This window comes from Gopherus evgoodei, chromosome 2 (genome assembly GCF_007399415.2).
Source record: "Gopherus evgoodei ecotype Sinaloan lineage chromosome 2, rGopEvg1_v1.p, whole genome shotgun sequence".
NCBI lineage: Eukaryota > Metazoa > Chordata > Testudines > Testudinidae > Gopherus > Gopherus evgoodei.
This window is the reverse complement of record NC_044323.1, coordinates 154,628,232-154,648,183: the sequence shown is the minus strand read 5'-3', so window position 1 is coordinate 154,648,183 and position 19,952 is coordinate 154,628,232. Positions and strand designations below refer to the sequence as shown.

At 41.2% G+C, this 19,952-nt stretch overlaps 1 protein-coding gene across 2 annotated transcripts in view; it reads right to left on the bottom strand.

Annotated features, from left to right (window-relative positions):
• Positions 1–19,952, bottom strand: part of LRRTM4 (leucine rich repeat transmembrane neuronal 4) — a 445,641-nt gene that overhangs the window by 266,467 nt on the left and 159,222 nt on the right. The gene's annotated exons all lie outside the window — the stretch shown is intronic.

The window sequence follows — 19,952 nt, the reverse complement described above, 5'->3', positions numbered from 1 at the left end:
TGTTTGAACACACAGCCCTCCATAGCTGTTCATGGTAGGATCCTTGGATGTTTGATCAGGAGAGTAACGAACGTGAATTGAGAGGTGAGATGGTTTTACTTCCATATAAAGCACAGGAGAGACCAATAGTGAAATACTGCATCCAAATTTTTGAAAAATTGGAGAGGATGCCGAGAAGAGCCATGAAAATAACCGGAAGGTTAGAGAAAATGCTTGACAATGAGAGCCTTAAAGAGCTCAATCTGCTTTTCCTCTCTTCTTTCCCTGTGCATTTTAATCACCACTTCCCATTTATTTCAGCTCACCAAATCCCTGGATACACATCACATCTAAAAAGCTTGATGCCACTACAAGTTGGATCATAAAAATATACACTGCTTCCCCAATATAACACAACCTGATATAACACAAATTAGGATACAATGTGGTAAAGCAGTGCTCCGGAGGGGCGGGGCTGCGCACTCGGGTGGATCAAAGCAAGTTCAATATAACGTGGTTTCACCTATAACGCGGTAAGATTTTTTGGCTCCCAAGGACGGCGTTATATCGAGGTAGAGGTATGTGTGTATATATATTTCTGGTTTATAGTATTTCTACATGATAATAATGGCTAGCTCTTACATAGTTCTTTTCATCAGTAGATCTCAAAACATCGTGCCTTTGCAATGCACCCACTACTTGTTATTTTAAAACATATTTTCCAGGATACGGACATGTGCTGCCTCTCACACACCCAGCCCACGGCTTGTTCCCCCTGTCCACTCTGAGAATGATTCAAGATTGCTTGGATTAATATTAGTGAACCACAACAATACAGATTACTTTCCCTCTTCTGAATAAATCCCCACCTCCTCCCACCACCCACAAAATGATCATTTCTCTAAAGGCTATAAATACCTGGTCCCATAATTGTTGCACTCCTCTTTTCAATACATTTTGCTGTCCTCAGTGGAATCACAGTACATTTACTTCTAAGATTACTAATGTAGAGAGCAGCATGTGAAATTTATGTCTAGCTGGAGTCTCATACCAATTTTATTTGTTTTAATGAGAGGCTATTTTAAGCAACCGCGAAGAAATAAGGCTCAGTGGGTGTTGTGAACCCCTCAGGGACAGGGAGTCTGTCATCCCTTGTGTTATGTACAGCCCTGAGTTCAAAGTGACTAGATTTTTAGAACTAGGACACAACCTCATGAGAAGAGGAAGCAGTAGCCTGAATAAAGGCCTGGAAGGTACAAAAAAGGATGTCAAGTGCCATTCAGACTTCTGGTGGGGCCAAATCCACTGACCAACTTCAGTGGAAGTTTTGTATAACTAAAGAGAGCAGAATTTGGCTTATAATATTATCTCTTTATAAGTATCCTTCAGCTTTCAAAGGAATCTGTCAAGTCAACACAAACCACATAGCCATTCCAAATATGGACTCAGTCTCAGTGTTACCAAACAATTTTATCACAAATCTTGCAATATTTCTTTTCTTGAAATCCCAACTCCTGGAGTCCTGTTATCACATGAGACTCTTCGCTTTCATTAAGAAAAAAACAGTAAGTGTCTAGCCCTCACAGATGTGGAGAAAAACTTAACTCTAAAGACTAAAACAGAAGGAGAATCAAAAGACCCTAAGAATTACTGTTTTTAAAATGTAAATTTTTAAGTCAATTTCATGAGTTTTTGAAGTCTCTTGTTATTTTTGAATGCTTGGGGTTGAAAATTTGTCCTGTGTTTGTACAGCACCTAAAACTATGGATCCTGGTCCATGACTTGGTCCCCTGGGTGCTCCTGTGAAATGCCACTCGCAGTGACTTCAGACGGAGTTGAGGGCATGCAAAAGGAGCTAAGAACCTCTCTAGAATGGCTTTTGGATTGTCCAGTCAGCTGTGTGGTAATTACAAAAGAGTATGTATTGCCATGCCAGCTTTCCAAGAAGCACATTTTCTGCTATGCCAGATAAAGGAGGATGTGTTTATTTTATATATGTATAGTACACATTTATTATAAAATCTGGGGACTGTACATTTTACAAATCCATATGTAACACACATTCAGAAAGTGGCAGGTAGGAACCAAGTCTAGAGGAATTAGATTGTTCATAGCTGCAAAAATAGCAACACTTTTAACCATCTCCAACCAGGAGTGTTGACAGAGTGATGGAAGCCTGACAATGTCTTCCCAAGTAGGGTAAGGATATTGTAACCGAGCAGATGATTAGTTTTAAAACTTTTAATAGATCTCAGTCCACTGCAGTCTGATGGAGTGAGCAGTGTTGATACCCCAGGGAAATGTGAAACTCTTTTATATCTCATTTGCAGGAATGAACACGCAGGAGGTACTTTCTTTTGTCAGAAAACATAAGACCAACCTTAATACATTGCATTAGCTGTCTGTGCTGCTGCATACAGCAGGTGCTGATATTTTTATCCTAGAGTGGGCTCATTAAGCAGCCTGGTATAGAAGGAAAAAGTAAGTTGAATAGGAAATGTTGAGTTTGGTTTTATGTGTTCTGGGTACATAATGCATTATGCACCCAGAATACAAAACACCAAACTGAAATTAATTAATGCTTGGTGGTGGTGGTAGTGGTGAACCACTAGCAAATGGTACCCCCAAAATTGTTGGCTTTAAAGATAAAGGGTGGGCAATGCAGTGTACTTTGCACCAGGGCAGGAAGGGGTTAATGGCTATCCTAGCAGGAAGGGCTGAAATCTCTGTACAGTGGTTAATCAATAGAGTGGATAAGAGCCTATTACTTCTGGCAGCTATGCAGAGTTACTCCTTTAGCTCAAGTGATAGAGGTCTGTCTGATAAGGAAAGCCCTCCAGTTTAGACTATAAAAAGGGTAAGAAGATGACCTGACATGACACAAGTTTATTGGGCCTGAGTCAGCAATGACCTAGAGCATGGGCTGAGCAGAACCATGCTCGGAAAAATCAAGTCTGGCAAGAATGCTTGTACTGGACTTTCTGTTGTCTTGTATTGTTTGCTTGTTTTCTTGCCAGAGTTCTTGATCGGTGGGGATTCTCTGCTGAAACAGATGGGTCGTCTCTATTCTCTCTGTTCCACCACAAGTAAAATTTTGACCCTTCACAGGACACACAGACTCTGTCTTGGCACAAGTGAAATACAATAACCGTACACAACTTGTATCCCAGACAACTGCCTTAAGCACAACAATGCCTACAAATCACTCTGGCATTGCTTAGCTAAGGGGCAAGCTGAGATTTCTGCTTTTCAGATAAAGTCTATTGGCAGGGATTTCCCTACACCCACCCCCCACCCCGAATTTTCTCATACCCCCTTCCCCAGTTTTGTTAACTAGTTACATGAAATGTTGCCAATTTAGTGATTGTTTGAAAATTTGAATTGAAATGGAAACATTAACACACACTTTAAAAGCATATACAGTGTATGATAAAATACATGTATCTGAAAAAGTATAATAGATTTGAAAAGTATGAACATAGACTAGTTTCCGTATACAGCTGTTGTTTTTTATGACAATGTCAGGGCATTCATTTTGGTGATGTTGGCCAACCTAATAATTTCAAATGATGATTTGTAAGCAAAGTCTAAATGAGCTCTTCCTGACAGCTAGTGATGAGCTAGGGGCTGGGGGGAAAGGCTTCAGGACCAGATTGTATTTACATTCACACCTAATCTACCTAAGCATCCAGCAAACAGAGCTGTGTTGCCCAAGTGGTAGATTTTGGCTGGGGTTGGGTTACAAATCACTTGAATGCAGGGGTGTGGGGATGAGAGGGGGCGATGAGATGGGTAAAAAATGTTGTTCTTATTGTATGAGTAAAGGGCAGTAGAACTGTATTTAGCCTGTGCTGATTGAGGGCATCAAGAGAGAGGGTGGGGACAGGTGTTTTGCTTGATGGTCTGCCTGAGTCATAAGCACTATTTGACCTGCCCCTCTCCACTGTTTAAAGACAGAGCTGATTAGGCTCCATAGATAGTCTTTTGTTTTGTTAAGTGACCACTACAGCTGAAATCACTGATAATTAGGTCTAAGTGCTTAGACCTGCAGTGGGACAGTTTCTGTGGAAGAGACGGCCCAGACTGCACTAGCAGTGCAGTTCCCCCACTGAGAGCTCAGCTGATATCACTGGGTGGAACTCACAGAGGTTACAGTGGCAGGTGGCAGCAGAAGGTGACGGCGCAGGGCCATTGGCAACAGCGATGTAGTGAATGGTGGCACAACAAACAACGGCAGGCAGAGTGAACAGGGAGCAGCTGGAGGAATGAGCAAGGTGCTTTCTTGACCCCAACCTGGGAGGTGTATTCATGTGAAAGCACCTCTGAACTCTGAGTCTCCATGGACCAAGGACAACACTGGTGAGTGTTAATGAGGCTGTTAAGAATGCTGGAGACACAACACAGTTCATGTGAACAAATATGGCTGTGGCATCATACTTTCTATTTAAGCCAGAGATACCACACACTACAAACTGGAGGCCAATGTTAAGTGCATTGTCACTTGTTCATCCTGAAGTTGAACACTGGTTCCAAACAAAATCAGCAAATGCTCTCTTTTTGCAACAAACTCAACTGACTGACTAGAAGCATGTGGTGCAACTGTGAAAGACTCAAAAGTTGAAAAAGTGAAGAATTCTCTCACAACATTAAAAAAAAAGTGCATACATGACTGATGAATGCACTGATGCAAATGGGTATCAAGTATTAAGTCATTGTATACATTATTCTGATGTCAGCTGTAGGCCAGTACATTCATTTCTAGATATTCAAGTTATAGAAGAAACATCGGCTGCATCTGTGACAACCCACATCTTAGAAGAGTTAGTTATATGCTTATCAATTGGCCCCCGAACAGATGGCTGCTTGTGCATTTGATAGAGCTGTAAACTTCTCTGGAAGACATGGTGGAGTGCAAGCTTTGCTCAGAGAAAAGTGTAACCCTAATTTCTCCTATACACACTACAGAGGTCATCTACTCCAACGAGCACTAGTACGAGCTGCAGACTCTTCAAAAGACATTAAAAAAGCTACAAATTTAATGTCTCCATTATATTATTTTTTTCAGCCAAAGTCCAAAAAGACTGAATATATTGGAAAATACAGAAGATACACTGGGACTGAAGTTCAAATTAGTCTAACCTGGGAAAAACCTCTGGCTTTCTCATGAGCGATCCTTGGCTGTTTTAAAATTACTCCAGCTGTTATTTCTGGCTTTGGTAAGTATCTGACAAGATGGGATGGATCTAAGTAGCGAGGCTGGTGGATTACTTTTGCTACTAAGTTCAGAGAAGGCTATTGCCATTCTCTCTCTTGTAAGTCTACTGTTGAAACCACTTGGGTCATTACACAATGCCATCCAGGCATCTGCTACAACAGTAGTAGATCTCTGTCCAGCAATAAAAGCTACATTTGGATCAATCAGAGCACTATCCATTGAAAAGATACTGGAAGAAGCTAAGACTTCAGTCAAGAAGTTGACTAATGAAGGCATTTATATTGAATCCCTAAGTGAAGAGGACAAGAAGTGTTTGTTAAGACAACTGAAAAAGTGCACAGACTTGATTCTTAAAAATCTACAACAGCGACTTTTAAATTCTGCTCAACCTATAAGTAGCTTTTACAGATCCCTGTCCTATAAGACACCAACAGTTGAGTGAAGCGAGGCACTACCAGCAATGGGGCTGCCACACGCTCAGGACAGAATAGACAATTTGAACATAGAGTGGAATATTGTATGACAAATGAATGAAGATTTGACTTCAACTTCTTTTTTATTATCACTAATGGCTTGAACCAATCTTTATGCTATGTTTCCTGAAATGAAAGAAGAAAGAATTCATCTCTTGCTATTCCCAATAAACAACAGCTACAGTTGAGCATTGTTTTTCATCACTGAATATAATTTTGTGTTCTGAAAGAAGTCACATTCTGCCTGATCATGTGAATGAACTAATGAGCATATCAATTGAAGGAATGGAAGTACTGGACACACAAGAAGCCACCAAAGATGAACACATTGCAGTCAAGAAGTTCATTAACAGAGTTGTGCAAAATTATAACAAGAAACCAGGAAGGATGTAGATGTTGTGCTTCATAGAATACTTGAGTGATGATTTTAAAACATGAATTAAATCTAATAAAATGATCATGAAACATTTTTAAGTTTTTATTATGGTGCCATACAGCCCACCTTTACCCTCACAATCTCACCCCTCATTGGCCCTGACACACACACCCCATAAATTTGAATGCCTCCTTAATTTCGATTCCTGGGGAAAACACTGTCCATTGGTTTTACTGTTTTTATTGTTGCCTCATCTTCCCAACCCACCCAAAGCCATCTTGTGTGTTTCACTTGTCTGTTGCATCCTGACTGATGTGCAGATTATGAGCCCTCTAGGTCAGTGACTGTTGTCTTTGTTACACACCTGTGCAGCGCCAAGCATAGTGGGCCCCTAACCTGTGACTCCTAGGGGCTACCATAATACAAATAAATAACACTGATGATATATATGATTAATCTTTTCCTAATCCAACCAAATCTACTCTACAGAGCTGCCTAACGACCATGTGTGGTATTACATTCACAACCAATCTCCCAGAGCATTCACACCAGTATGCCGTCACGACAAGAGGTCCTCCATTGCCGCAATATCCCCAGAAGATTGCATATACATTTTTTAGCAAACAAGATTAAAATTCCAGAATGAGCTTTCCCAGGCCAAAAGGATAATGTGCTCCTAAGTTTAAAAAAAAAAAAAAAAAAAAGGAAAAGTTTCATTAGTTCACAAAGTGAACCGCGAGTTGCAATTATTGCAAGGAAAATGTAATATTGCAAAAATTACCAGAGCCATCCTTTTTATTAACTTTACTTGATAAAAAGTGAGAAGAATTGTGTTAAAACTATTACATTAATATTCCTTGGAGAGTTGTGCTATAATTTTAGCCTCCCTTTCTCACTCTCTCTCTCTTGCCCTGTGAGTCAATGTAGGAGGATGGCCGGCAATCAGCTCCAGCAATTATCTCTCTCCTAGATTTGAATTGTTAACCGTAGCTTCCACTAATAGAACTGCAAATGAATAGTATCCTTTTCACTTGTATTTACTGGATGAATATTAAGCTCAAGGACTCCTGTGCTCAAGGCATGATGCTAAACAGAGGGCAAAGAGGACAAGTTTTATTTCTACTAGCTTGCCTAATGGCAATAGCAAAACATAAAAAAACCAAGAGCAATGACCAAAGGACCATACTAGTTTGTACAAGATGACTGAATGGCTCAGTGACTGCTTAATGGGCTAAAGAGATATTTCACCTTTATAGAGACTCTTACAGATACATAAGGGAACCTTTTCAAAACCTCCTATCTCAGTTTGGGACTCAAGTTTCACTGATTTTCAGAATGACTTAGGCTCCTCAGTGCCTAAATCATTTTGAAAATGGGACTTGGCCATTTTTGAAAATTTTACTCATAGTGAGCAGAAGCAGTCGCTACCTATTGGGGGGCTTATACAAAATCACATGGTGCCCTTCCCAGCTGGCCTGTGAGCCCACCTCACAGACCACTATTACTATAAGTGTAGAAACACCAAGGATAGAAGGACCAATAAAGACTGAATTCCCCACTCATGCTAGTCTTTCTAGGCCATCATGGAAACAAATTAAATAAGTAGACAAATACAAGCATAGCTTATGTAACATGCTTGTAAACTGTGTGCACATTCCCACTCCTGGTTCATCCACATAGAGGAGAAGAGTTTAGTATTGCCGCTAGTAAATGGACTTACTCCTTCAACTCTAATGGTAAAAGTCTGGGCACTGGTGTTGAAGGTTTTGGGGTCAATTCCTACTGAAGATTGTTATACTTGCACTGCCCCTTGTGGTCATTTTTCTGTGGTGGCTAAACCGAGAACTTCAGCATCCTGTAGAATTTGCTGATTAAAAACAGTACATAATTAAGATTTCACTTCCTCAGGAGCATTTAAGTAACACTCTGTGAAAATGTTATGGGAGGGGTGGAATTGATAAGAATTGGCTCTTTCTGCCTGCCAAGCACACAGCTGGTATACTAACCTGCAAGCCACACATCCGTTGATTCGGCTGCCCTCACAGCAGTTTATATGGAGCTGGAAATTCCATGCAGAAATTAATGCTTTGGATTTCATGCCCATATATTTGTTTTATGTTTTAGCAATAATTATATGCTCAGATGCTTGCAAGATGGCTGCATTCATTTGATCACAGGTAAGTTCTTGCTAGGAACTCTCTTTGTTGGCACTTGGAATTTGTCATTAATCTAAGTCAGATGTTCTGGGAAAGCCATTCCAGGCGAGCAAAAGAGGTAAGAAATGGCAGGTTTCCAAATCAGTGGCAGCTATGCTAAATGAATCAGAGAAGGAAAGGAGACCAGCAAGACAGGTAACAGCCTGATGCATTTGATGATGGTGAAGTCATTATTCTGAGAATCTAAGTTACTGCACAGCTTTGGTAAATGAACATGAGACAGAGGATCTGAGTCAAAAGGAATATAACAGCTGGAAGGTGAAAGGTAGGTAATACAGAGTTCGATCCATAAAAACAGTATGATACTTGAGAGAACGGGCCTTTCTCCTCTACAATAAGAAAGAAAGGAAAACAAAAGGAATTAGTACTAACCAGCTGCCGAGAAGAGGCATACAGCAAGCACCAGCCAGTTACAGAGTGGCCACTTTAGGGTTGTAGCTATTTGGCTCCACCAAATGTAAATGTCCAATGCCCAAGAGCCATGCAGGGGGAAAGTGCCTGTTAGAAGGCAACACTATATTGGGGGGAATCTAATTGTCTGAAAGGAAAGAGTTTAGAAGTCACAATATATGTCTCAATTCTCCACTAAAGTCCCCATCACGTCTTTCCAAAGGAAAATGAAAGAAGGACAAAGGAAAGACCACTAGCTTCTCTTCTTGTAGATTTCTCTGAATTGTCTTTAAAGCAATGGTCTTCCACAACTCTCGGTCTCGGGGTGTGTGTGTTTGGGTGTGGGGATCTGTCCCTAAATCTCACTGGCTCTGAAGGACTAGGCCCTGAACTAAATCCAGAATGGTCTGGCCCTCCCTGCTGGCATAATGGCTCCAGGGTGGTACAGAGACCAAATTATAATTTAATGGTCTTTCAAAGCCTAACTTTTGGATTATTAAAAATGCAGGGATAGTATAGCACATAAAATGCTCAATCTAGGCACTGGAAATTTCAGGTGTTAAATATTTAGCGGGTATCAACCTAAAAGGTAAGTGCAAATCTAAAAATTTCATTGCACCACTTTGTGTTGCTGCACAGCTTCTAAGGTGCTTTACAGCTGAACAAAATGTGCCATGTTACATCTGGCTTCCCACAAAAAAATTATACTGTGAACTAGGTTGGTAATAACTACTTCTTTTTGCATTTCAAAAATCCAACCCTTCTTCTGTCTGCCAGCTTGTATGCTTGCCAGTTTCTTGGTTATCGCCTTGACTATTGCAATCTGCTCCTCTCTGGCCTCCCTGATTCCCCTTGCAGCTCATTCAGAAACACAGTACCAGAAATACAGCATCCAGCAGGCAGAACTGTTTTAAAAAATCTGGGTTGCAATTATCACAAGCACCTACAGGATTCAGGAGCGCAAGTCCCACCGAACTCTTTGGAAGACCTGGGCTAGAGTGTCTAATTGCCATCCTCCTCTGCTTTTTGAAGCCTCATCTTCCTCCTCCTTCATTCTTTCTACTAACTTCCCTCTTGCCTTAATGCTTTATATAGCTGAAAGAGCCAGCTCCAGGCACCAGCCCAGCAACTAGGTGTTTGGGGTGGCCAACGGAGAGGGGCAGCACATCCGACTATTCAGCGGCGGGTCCCTCCCTCCCTGTTGGAGGGAAGGACCAGCCACCAAATTGTTGCTGAAGACTGGAGCGGCGGCGGTAGAGCTGATTGTGATTGCAGCTTTTTTTTTTTTTGGGGGGGGGGGGTTGCTTGGGGCGGCAAAAACCCTGGAGCCGGCCCTGATAGCTGATGTAATTTCTTACCCTTGAATACTCATACTACAAAAATATATGTGGGCTTTGAAACAGGCCTGGATTGATTAAAGGGAACCAATATTTACTAACTTCCTAATAGCCTTTTACTGAAAATTTCAAGTTGCTCTAAGGTCCAATGTTGGTCCTAGTGACTTCACTGGTGTAGTACCACATCACAAAGGCCAAATCCTGGTCCTATTTAAGTCAATGCACTGAATTTAACAGGAGCAGGATCCAGTAACAAAAATCTCTCTCACACTGAAACTACTAAAAATTTTTGCTATGATTTAAGCTGGAGAAGAATTTGTCCTTTAGCTTAAAAGAGTTGTTATATACAATCCACATGTAAATTTTGTTTGTCATGAAAACATCAGTATGGCACAGTGTTGTATCACCCAGGCAAGTTACTAGCAACTTCAACAGGACTTTATTTTTACAGTGGAAACTTCTGTACCAAGCTGCTGCTGCACCCTCTGTAACTCTCACTCTGCCTCCTCAACTCCTTCCCCCCTTCCTGTTTCCTGTCCTTTCAGATTCCCAACAGCCAGTGCTCCCAGTTTTAGTAATTACAAGCACATCTAAACACCACATTCCCTCCTCTCTTAAGAAACTCTCCCAATTAAAATAAATATTGTTGTTTTAACCACAAGAACAAATAGGAAACAAGACACTATACTACCGGCAGAAATATTACACTGGAAACACTGTAGATACTACATGACATAGTCTATAGTCCAGACAGGTTGTTGTCTAGGTCTGACAGGCTGTCTCTCAAGCCCTGGTTCCAATGCAATGTCTTGTTGTATTGATGCTATGGTGAAGTCATCCAATGCAGACTGGGTGTTGGCATAATCTCCTCTTGGTGCATAGGCAGGTGCAAGATAAGAAGCATTCCATACCCACCCTTCAGAAAGTTGATAGAGAAGAAGGGACCTTATACCTATGATTTTAAGACGAGCTGTGAATTTATGAACCCCTTTGCGTAAAAGTCCAGGTTTTAGTATTCTAACGAAGGAACCATACTCGAACTTCGGTTCCTTAGCACCCCGCCGCTTGTCTGTGAAAGCCTTATACTTCGCTTGGTTCTGTTCAACTGTTTTTCTCACATCATCCTCATTTGGGGCATCAGGTCGTGACTTTAACAATCCAGCAATGTTCAGTTTAGTATTCATCTGTTTCCTATGCAGTAACTTTGCAGGTGATCTTTGTGTTGTGGCATGTCGTGTAGCCCGGTATGCTTGCAAGAAATCAGTAGTGAAGGATATCCACAATCTCCCTTCCAGTTTAGCTGTTTGCAAACTCTCTTTCAAACTTCTGTTAAACCATTTGATTTCTCCATTAGCATAAGGGTAATAGAGAGATGACCTTCTGTGTAAAATGTTCCTCTCTGCTAGAAAGGTTTCAAACTCCAGGAAAGTAAATTGACTACCATTATTGGAAATCAGTTCTTTGGGGTTATCTTCCCTGCTAAAAACTGAAGAGAGGAACTTAAATACGGTAGCAGAAGAGATTTGCAATGTAAACGCTACCTCCAGCCATTTACTGAAATAGTCTATTAAAGTGATGGCATAATGACAGTCAATTGGAGCAGTATCAAAGGGTCCTACAATGTTAATCACCACTTTTTCCCATGCAGATTCAGGAAGAGGAACAGGCTGTAATGGAGGGGTACATGTCACTGCTGTCTTATCATGCATTTGGCAAGTGACATAGGATTTACGAGTGCTTCAGTTTGAGAGTCCATCCCTGGCCACCAATACAGATCCCGTAGTCGTTGTTTGGTTCTGACAATTCCTTGATGAGTATTGTGTGCCAAGTGTATGAGTTTTGACTGTAATTCAAGTAGCTGGTGTGTACCTCGTACACAGCCATCGAGCAAAGAAAGTTCATCCTGAACTCTAAAATAAGGCAGCAAATCTGGGTCAAGGTTTTTAGGGTTACGGGGCCATCTCTTTGTCACAAATTCCCATAGTTGTTGTTGAATTGGACACGCAGAACAAGCAGCTTGAAATTCTTCTCTTGTAACTGCAGTAAAAGTGCTTGTAATAAGCACAACTACTACATCCTCATCCTCCAGTGGACCATCTGGTGAAGGCAAAGGCAGTTGAGAGGCAATCAGCTACCACATTTTTGTTTCCAGGCTTATATTCCAGGTCATAATTGAAAGAGGGTAGTCTAGCAACCTGATATCCTGCTCTTCCCAGTACTTTCAGGGTGAGCAATGTCATCAAAGGGCTGTGGGCTGTGTGCAACTTGAATGTGCAGCCCCAGAGGTAAGTTCTCCATTTTTCAGTAGCCCAGACACAAGTGCTTCTTTTTTGACTATAGAATATTTTCTATCAGCATTACTCAGTGTCCTTGAAGCAAATGCAACAGTCCTCTCTGTGGTATCCTCATGAAGTTGTGTGAGGACAGCCCCAAGTCCATGATCAGAAGCATCAGTAGTCACAATTGTGGGCAATGCAGGACTGAAGACTGCAAGTACTGGACTATGTGCAATAAAGTCTTTAACCATTTTGAAACTAGCTTGTGCATCCGTTGTCCACACTAAGGTTGAACTTCTCCATAGTAATTCTCGTAACGGTTCAATGACAGAAGCATAATTGGGAATGAATGTTGCATATCAGGAGGTAAGACCCAAGATATAACGTAAGGTTTGCAAATCTGTTGGAGGAAGAGCATTTGAAATTGCCAGGATATGATCTGGATCAGGTTTTAGTCCTGCCTGTGAAATTGTATCCGCCAGAAAGGAGTGTTCAGTTTGTCTCAATTTGCATTTGGACCTATTGAGCTTGAGGCTTGCTTTGCTGATGCAGTTTAGTACAGAGTGCAGGTTATTGTCATGATCCTCAGTACTATTTCCAAACACGATAATATCATCCAAATAGCACTCAACTCCATGTTGATTCTTCAGGATCAGTGACATCATTTTTTGGAAGGCACTGGAGCTGATGCGAGACCATATGGAACACATTTAAAATGAAATAGTATCAGAGGGGTAGCCGTGTTAGTCTGGTTCTGTAAAAGGAGCAAAGAATCCTGTGGCACCGTATAGACTAACAGACGTTTTGGAGCATGAGCTTTCGTGGGTGAATACCCACTTCATCGGATGCACGTAGTGGAAATTTCCAGGGGCAGGTATATATATGTAAGCAAGAAGCAGGCTAGAGATAACGAGGTTAGTTCAATCAGGGAGGGTGAGGCCCTCTTCTAGCAGTTGAGGTGTGAAAACCAAGAAAGGAGAAACTGCTTTTGTAGTTGGCAAGCCACTCACAGTCTTTGTTTAATCCTGAGCTGATGGTGTCAAATTTGCAGATGAACTGAAGCTCAGCAGTTTCTCTTTGAAGTCTGGTCCTGAAGTTTTTTTGCTGCAGTATGGCTAACTTTAGATCTGCTATTGTGTGTCCAGGGAGATTGAAGTGTTCTCCTACAGGTTTTTGTATATTACCATTCCTAACATCTGATTTGTGTCCATTTATCCTTTTCCATAGGGACTGTCCAGTTTGGATAATGTACATAGCAGAGGGGCATTGCTGGCATATGATGACGTATAGCAGCAAAAAAACTTCAGGGCCAGATTTCAAAGAGAAACTGTTGAGCTTCAGTTCATCTGCAAATTTGACACCATCAGCTCAGGATTAAACAAAGACTGTGAATGGCCTGCCAACTACAAAAGCAGTTTCTCCTCCCTTGGTTTTCACACCTCAACTGCTAGAAGAGGGCCTCACCCTCCCTGACTGAACTAACCTCATTATCTTTAGCCTGCTTCTTGCTTACATATATATACCTGCCCCTGGAAATTTCCACTACGTGCATCCGACGAAGTGGGTATTCACCCACAAAAGCTCATGCTCCAAAATGTCTGTTAGTCTATAAGGTGCCACAGGAATCTTTGCTGTTTTTATAAAATGAAATAGTCCCTCATGTGCAATAAATGCTGTGAGGTCTCTGCTGTCTTCATGCAACGTAACCTGGTGGTAAGCACTCTGCAAATCAAGAGTAGAAAACATCTTTGCTCCATAGAGTTTTGCAAATGCTTCTTCTATGTGAGGAAGAGGATGATTGTCAATCACAATAGCTTTATTTGGCTCCCTTGAGACCACACAAAGGCAAATACCTCCACCCTTCTTCTGTGTCACCACTACAGGTGAAACCCATTCCGAGGAATTAATCTCTTCAATAATGTCATTTTGAACAGGTTTTCTAAGTTCCTGTGAAACAGCTTTCCTGACTGAAAATGGCAAGTGCCGTAATTTCTGTCATACAGGCATCACATTATGCCACATTTTAACTTTATGCAAAAACCCATAAGCGCAGCCGAGTTTCTTCTCAACCTGGTTTGGGTCCCAGCTGAAATTGGTGTGTGTACCGCAAGAGTGCTTTGCTGAAGAAGATCAATTCGTCCATTAACTACCCTGAGATTTAAAGCAGCAATAAATCTCTGCCAAGAATAGGAGTGCCTTTGTGGACAATGTAGAACTCTGCAGTTATACAGCAATCACCAAAAGTAACTATTGCTGGCAGGCAGCCTTGTATTGGAATACGGTTTTTCAAATAGCACACCAAGTGAAGTTTGGGTTCAGTAAGAGGAATATCTTTAAAGTAATGCAAATAGATGGAATCAGGTAGTATAGATACTGCTGAGCCAGTGTCCACCATTAGCTGAATGGCGTGTGATTTGCCTGAGGGTATTGTGGAAATGTTTACAGTGCACTTTATCTGTTCGGGAATATGTGCAGTAGTGATTTTGTCCATGCTCAGCACAGTAACATCTGGTATTATAACTGCATCCACCTGTTTTATATAAAATTGGAGATATACCTATCTCGTAGAACTGGAAGGGACCTTGAAAGGTCATTGAGTCTAGCCCCCTGCCTTCACTAGCAGGACCAAGTACTGATTTTTGCCCCAGATCCCCTATATGGTCCCCACAAGGATTGAACTCACAACCCTGGATTTTTGAACTGGCTACTGCGACATACATCAGCAAAATGTCCAATCTTTTTACAATGATTGCACTGAGCTACTTTTGCTGGATATCCTGTGTAGCTTGCAAGATGTTGTGGGGATCCACAGTGAAAGCATGCTTTTACTGTATTTTGCATTTGCTGATTCAGTGGCTTTTTATTAGTTTTCCTCTTGCAATTGTTTGTCTGCAGCGATAATGAATTTTTCTGCAAAGGAGTCACAGTCTGGACTGTGTTTTCTGTATTTCTGCTCATTATTTTGGCTTCAGCTGTAGCTGACTCAATCTGAGTAACAATGGTTATTGCTTTTTCCAGTGTAAATTGTGGTTCTAGAAGTAAGCGTTCTCTTACATGAAGCATGGTTGTTTTCTCAATGAGCTGGTCTCTAATCATCTCATCTGCCACATTCCCAAAGTCACAAGTTACAATCAGACTCCTCAGGGAAGCAATATACTGCATTATAGTCTCCCCTTGTTTCTGCTCATGCTGGCGAAATCTGTAGCGATTAGCTACTACTTTCACTTTTGGCACAAAAAAGTTCTTTAATGCAGTGAGTTCAGTCTCATATTTATCATCTGCAAGGGGAAAAGTGTAAAATATACACTGCCCTTCTGCTCCAAGGCAGTGGATTAGCAGAGCACGCTTTCTTACTTCAGAAATCTCTGTAGCACTGATTGCAAGCAGATAAGTCTGAAACATATGGATCGAGACACTAAAAGCAATTGGAGGCTCACCTAGGCTTTGCAGAAAGGGTGCAGGTGGGTTCTGAGGCAGAAGATCCATCCTCGTCGCCAAAATGTTGTACCACTCAGGCAAGTTACTAACAACTTCAGCAGGACTTTATTTTTACAGTGCAAACTTCTGTACCAAGCTGCTGCTGCACCCTCTGTAACGCTCCCTCAGCCTCCCCGACTCGTCCCACCGCCTTCCTGTTTCCTGTCCTTTCAGACTCCCAACAGCCAGTGCTCCCAGTTCTAATAATTACAAGCAACATCTAAACACCACACACAGTTCTAGTTTATGAATTAGGAGGAAACCAATATGTTGGGTTAACTGTTTAGAGTTTGTGTTAGAGTAAAATTGATAGCTTCTGCCTCCATCCCCCCCACCCCACCCCTTATAATAATTAGCTCTCTTCACAGATTTACAGCAGGAATAGACATTTCCGACAAATGTTTAACTATTTATAACAACAACATTCCTCAAAATGCGGAAGATAAAGCCTGACTGATATGATTAAATAAAAAAAATAGATGAAATGGGTCACATAATTCACATCTATAAAGCATTACAAGCAGCAGAATTTGCAGTTCACTCCGGTAGGGAGCAATTATAGGAGCTGAGCATGAATGGAACGAACCAGAGACCAGGATTCTGAAAGGGAGTTAGACTGAATAGGGCAGAGATCATTCAAGCTGGCTGAGTTTGAGTCCTTGCAGGAGGTTTGCATTGGTTCTTGGGTTAGATGAACCTGTCACACACACCATTATTTAAGAGAAACCTTAATATGCATGGACATTTTAGGCAGAGATTTTCAAATCTACCTAAAATGGTCAAACCCCAACTGAAATTAACAGGGATTGGACATCTATGGCCTTGTAGGTGGTTTTGAAAGTCTTCACACCCTTAATATATATAATAATCTACAGCCCCTCCTCCCCCCTTCCATCCTTCCCTATGTGTAGGTGCCTAGGGTAATACAGAGCATTCCACAGTGTCACGATGCAGAACAGTGCCTTCGTACTACACTGATGGGCAATATGGAAAAATCCTAAAATAGCAGTGCAAAGCTGGCTAATACCCCAGTCCCACATGCTACAAAGAAGGAAGAGACCCCAAAATGATCTTAATAAAGTGCATGCTGACTGCATTGTATAGCATTACTTGTCTAGTGCTGTACTTGAAGTCAAAGGGCCTGATTCTCCATTGCACGGCACTTCAAGCCATAGGTGCCAACTCCATGGGTGCTCTGGGAACCCATAAAAAAATAGGGGGTGCTTAGGACCCACCAACCACAGCTGTTTGGCAGGTGTCACTGATTAGCTGTTTGGCGACTGGTGGGAGGCACTTGGGGGAGGGCGGCAAGCAGGCGAGGGGCCGTTAGGGAGAGGGAAGAGATGGGGTTAGGGTGGAACCTCCAGGGAAGGGGCAGAAAGGGGGCGGAGTGGGGGTGGAGCACCCATCGGGAAAAATAAAAGTCAGCACTGTGCCTCAAGTCATCACTTACCCCAAACAAGATGGATGAACTATGCCACCATTCTCATTTGGCAGCATTTTACACTCCCTTTGCATGGATGTAAATATGTATCAAGATACAGGGAAACTGATCTACAGGAAGGATCTGGTCATGCCAACACTTAAGCAAGTGTGTGTATATACATACATACATACTAGTCTTGTCAATAAGGGGGAGAAGACTACTGTACGACAATGATATTGTATTGCAGAATATTTTTCATTTGTAAAATAATTGTCTCTCTCATTTAAACGTAATGGGCCAAATGTAACTCCATTAATTTTGATGGAATTCACCAGCAGGATATTTGAGCCAGTACAACCTTTCATTTCATATTCTGCTTTGTATTAAAGCTATAACAATACAAAACCAAGGGTTTGATTTTCAGAAGAGATCAGTTTCCAGTTGGGCACCTAATTGAAGTAGATGAATTCTCAAGAAGTGATTAACCACCCAGAGGCTCCCAGTGAAATTTTTGTTCTCAATGAGAGCGGCTTAGCAAACTTGAAAGTCTCATTGCTTATTAGGTCACAAATTTTCACAGAATCATAGAATCAAAGGTCAGAAGGGATCTAGTCTAACCCCCTGTATAACAGAAGACATAGAACTCTCCCAAAATAATCCCTAGAGCATAATTTTATAAAAAAAAATCCAATCTTGATTTTAAAATGGTCATTGATGGAGAATCCATCATGATCCTTGTTCCAGTAGTTAATTACTCTCAGCGTTAAAAATTTATACTTTATTTTTAGTCCATCTTTGTCTAGTTTCAACTTCCAGACATTGGATCATGTTATATGTTTCTCTGCTATCTTGAAGAGGGCTTTATTAAGCATTTGTTCCCCATGTAGATATTTATACAATGTCATCAAGTCATCTCCTAACCTTCTCTTTGCTAAGCTAAATAGATTGAGCTCCTTGGGTCTATCACTATAAGGCATTGGTTTTTTTTAATCCCATAATCATTTTTGCAGATGTCCTCTAACCTCTCTCCAATTTATCAACATCTTTCTTGAACTGTGGGCACTAGAACTGGACACAGTATTCTAGCAGTGGTCGTACCCTTACCAAATACAGAAGTAAAATAACCTTGCTATTCCTACTCAAGATTCCCATTTATGCATCCCAGGATTGCACTAGATCTCATGGCTACAGGGTCACATTGGGTGCTCATGTTTCAAAGAAGCTGAGGCCATGTTGGGTTCTAAGCTCCAGACATCAGTATCACAATAAGGAGTGCTGAACACTTCTGAAAATCTACCCTTTATTTAGGAGCTTAAATGGGGGCCTGAGCTCTTCTAAAAATCTGACCCCAATTGCAGGTGCTGAGTTCTTGAAAATCTAGCCCTGAGCTCTTTTGACAACTAAGCTACACATGTCTAAATAGGAACTGTTGGATGCTGGCTTCTTCTGAATGCCAGGCCCTCAAAATTGAATATTCTATATAGACGCTCACACAGAAACATGTACCATAAGACAGATAATACTGTATTGTCTTCCGTTTCCTAGGGCATCACACTGTTAGTGTTGCTTTCCTTATCTATTTAAACCATCTGAAGAAAACAAGACTTAATAAATGAGTAGCCCCTGGTAAAATTATTACTAAAAACACCATCCACTGGTTATTGGGGAGTATTCAGATCAGAGACACAGCACTCTGTTTGTCTAGGTTTTAGTAAAGGTGTCGCAATCACAATTTAATTACTCTCATTACTTCAGTGTTCCCTTTGACGTGTACCTTGGTGTCCTGCATGATGTGTTTAAAGGTAAAATTGTCTCGTATGTAATCTGTACGCTGTCAAGAGCAAATTTCAGTGAATTGAAATTGCCTGTACACCCCCGCCAGCTGACTGCAGACCGACAAGGCAGAACAAAATCAAAGGAGAAGGCTTTTTGATGGCTGAGCGATTTTTCTTCCAACCTATTGCTCTACGAGTTTTCAAGTTACACATTCTAAAGAAACACTGAACTGTCCTCACTCAGGCTTCCACCACTTTAGTGGGGCTCTGTCTAGATGTTGGAGCTCACATTTTTTATGTGTATATTTAAAACTACCAAAAAGATGCCTATCCAGGGCTCAAGGCATCCTTCCACCTTGCCTAATTAGACAATATGATGAAATATCAGCAGCCCCTGAAATAATCACACCAACAGGCATGATTCTCTTTACAGGCTTGGAATCTATGTAGGAACCTGTATAGATAACAGAGGAATTGTTCTGAATCTTCACTCTCTCCAAAATCGAACCTTAAATGAGAGAAAGAGTACAATCCACGGCACTCAACTAGGAGTCAACCAGCATGGGTCTGTTCCTAGCTCTGCCACTAATGTGCTGTGTGACCTTGGGCAAGTCACATCTCTCTCCAGCTATCTTGTCCCTTTCACCTTTTCTCTCTCTTGCCTATTTAGAATGGAATCTATTTGGGGGATGGATTGAATTGTACTATTTATATGTACAGTATCTAGGACAGTGAAGCTCCATTCTCATTTGGGACCTTAAGTTAATACTGTAGGTCAGGTAATTATCAATAATGATGAAAAGAAGGTTGGCAATCATTTGTTACTTTTTAAAAAATAAATGTGTGTGAATTCCTGTTCTTTTAGAACAATAAAATAAAAATAAACCCAGTCTGCTACTTTTTTTCAATATTTCCCCAGCTCCTCAGAAAGTTTATTGTAATGCTCTACACAATAGGTTAAGGGGCATCCCAATTAAAAATCATGTGTTGTAAAATAAATGTCTTAACTGTG